Raw genomic sequence first — 2,927 nt, forward strand, 5'->3', positions numbered from 1 at the left:
CCAAATCCTTAAAAATTTCAAATGGAACCTTTTATATTGTATATCGTTAGAAAGAGCATAAAATAAGAAAAATTTTGGCTCAAACCAGAGGTTGATACATTAACTCATTCGGGAATTATTTTCCAAGCAAAAATAAGAAGTTAAAATAAGAAAAATCTTCATGAATGTTTGTTTGACGTTTACGTGCGCGTTCGCGAGAGTTCGTTAAGAGTTTAGAAACGTTATTTTCTTGCTAGAAGCATTTAATAATTTACTTGCATTTACTTACCCAAGCAGCATTTTTCGGTTAACTTTCCGACTAAGGACTACTTTTCTACTAATCACAACGTTGTAAGCGGTTCAAGAAAGTTATAAACGGTAACTTATACGTACTAACGTTTTTTGGACGTTGTCTAAACGTTAAACGTACGACGTGCTTTTTTTTATCACTTTCCCAACGTCAACGTCGAAACAGTTTAAGTCCTATTACCCGACGTTAAGATATTTAACGTTCGCCTGACGTTATACTCTGCACTACACTTTTCGAGCGACTTTAATACGTACGTCCCAACGTAAACCAACGTTTTGTTATCAAACGTTGTAAAACGCTAACGTTGTAAAACGTCGCCTGTGGTCATTTCTGACTGACGTTAAGAAATCGCGAGAAATGGTAACAAATTCTGCCTAAATGAATGTAGAGCAGATTACTGCTGCATCAAGCGGGCATCGTCGACGGCAATTCGCGGCGTCGTGCGTGAGCTACGAGGACTATGCGACGACTGTTGACGATCCACGGCCGAACCGGTCTATCTTATCTCACGCGGTTATCATCGCGTCGTCGGGAAACAACGCGCGCGCGCCGCGCGGTTCACAGCTCGAAAGCGCGTTCGCTCGGCTGCACGGCTGCCATAACCATGCTCTAGATCACCATACAGATGGTATTCCATAGGTCGGATTTGGTTAAGATATACAACTCATTCGCAAATCTAGTATAGAATTTTCAACTACGTGATACTTTATCGACATGTTAAGTCAGTTTGGCGACCTTGTTAAGACTTTTAGTCAATATAGGTACACGTTTGCCTACAGTGGTATACAACTTAGTTTGGAAAAGTCTGAAAAAGTTAATTATTTTATACGAAAAGACAAATTTTAGTAGACGTTATCGCACCTTTTACTACGTAAAGTTTGATATAGTGTGGAACGCTGACTTCGCCATTTTCATTCCTCAAAGAAGAAGGCAAATAATCCGCCATTTTCCAGTATATTTAGATTTATATTTTTTAACGCATTTTATTAACACGTTAAAGCATTTATATAATATCTGTTGTTAAGGTTTTGACAACATATTTATCTTAAAAGTAATTTTGATGAAAAAAAATTAAAATCTACACTTTGGAAAATTTTAGTTATTTATTAGAATATTTAGTAAATTGGAATATTTTAGAAAGGATTCGTCTAATTTCGACTTATCATTTCCACATTTATCAATAAAGTGAGTTTTGTTATACAATTTCAGTGCTGGGTTCGTGTATTTATGGCAAAATTACAATAGTATCAAAGACTGCGCAAACTATATTTTTTCTATAAAGCCATTTTATTTGTGCCAAATTGATAAGTACGTATTATGATACATTTATTACACCAATGCCGTCATATGGTTTGAATGGAAGCACGAAAACTACACCTAAAATGTACGTTGTGAAAAAATAACCTCAGGTCTAGCAGAGAGTACAAAATTTTTACATACCAACGTTAAAACTGGTGGAAAAAATGTAACCTCAATTTAACTTATATAAGTCGGATTCCAACGTTGGTACAACCTAAATTTGATTCCCCAACGTAGTGCAAAAGAGGGTTGCAACGACGTAGCGAAAACGTTGGATACCAACGTTAAGTGTGTTTATCTTAACGTCGGGCGGACGTCAAAATGCTGCTTGGGTAATAGAATGTATAAAATCAACGAGGTCGGGAAATATTCTGCAGATATTGAGTACTGTTTACAAATACAAACCAAATATGACCATTTCAATCACTTTCTACGAATGTAAGCAGCTGTAAATTACTGGAGCACAGAAATGGTCATAACTCGGAAATAAGGTCAAATAAGACATATGTTTATATTTTTTCATTGTTTTCGTGTCCTGAATCTACCACTACAATATTTCCCACTTATTAGGAAACACCTGTATGGATGTATGTATGTATGTATGTACATATAACATAAGTACAGTTGTCGAATGTCAAACGTTAAGAAATGTAGAAGATTAAGAACAAGATGATAAGGCTATGGTCCATTTGATGCTACAAATGCTTTGAGGCGTTCTTCATCTTCTTCGTTTTTCTTCACTGAAAAAAAAGAGAAGAGGAATACTTCGAAGAGCATTTGTAATGTTAAATGGATCGCAGCTTAAGTAAACATACATGGAACTACACACCAATAATTTTTAAAACTATAAGAGGAATGACTAAAGGTGGGATAATTACGACAACAGGTAAGGAATTACACAGACTAAAACCAAAGGAGAATATACGAGACAATGCAATAAAATTTTATATATAACAAAAACAGATGAAATTACTCTGTATAGTCAAAATATTGCAAAAATATTGGAGATACTGATTGAAAAAGTGCAGAAAGAAAAAGATATATATTTAAAAAAAATTATATATTATTTTTTAATTATATTAAATAAATGTGAAGCACTAAAAAAAAAGTATAAATAAAAAAAAATTTTTATAGAACCAATTTCAAAAAAACTCTAAAAAGTAAAAAAAAATAAAGCTTTCTTATTTTTTTTAATTTTTTTTATTTTTTAGTTCTTTTGAACTGTTCTATATTTTTTTAAATTTTTGAGCAATTTTTAAAATTTTAATTGTTTCTTCAATTTTTTTAAATAGATTGATATATCAATTTCTATGTGACATAACAGTCACGTGTAAAATTT

The 2,927-nt window shown here is 33.0% G+C and overlaps 1 protein-coding gene across 4 annotated transcripts in view; it reads right to left on the reverse strand.

Moving 5' to 3' along the window:
- LOC143906724 (52 kDa repressor of the inhibitor of the protein kinase-like) overlaps positions 1–858 on the reverse strand; it is a 5,094-nt gene extending 4,236 nt beyond the window's left edge. For 2 of the 4 annotated variants that reach the window (XM_077422968.1, XM_077422966.1), the window contains exons 1-2: positions 269–856; positions 1–7 (exon numbers count right to left, since the gene is read on the reverse strand). The exon at positions 1–7 is cut by the window's left edge. The gene's annotated coding sequence lies outside the window, so the exon portion shown is untranslated. Of the gene's footprint in view, positions 8–268 lie in introns of all 4 variants that reach the window. The other 2 variants (XM_077422967.1, XM_077422969.1) reach the window with 2 other exon arrangements.
- Between the last annotated feature and the right edge of the window lie 2,069 nt (positions 859–2,927).

Source organism: Temnothorax americanus, unplaced genomic scaffold, assembly GCF_048541705.1.
Source record: "Temnothorax americanus isolate GAGA-0224 unplaced genomic scaffold, ASM4854170v1 Scaffold75, whole genome shotgun sequence".
Classification (NCBI taxonomy): Eukaryota; Metazoa; Arthropoda; class Insecta; order Hymenoptera; family Formicidae; genus Temnothorax; species Temnothorax americanus.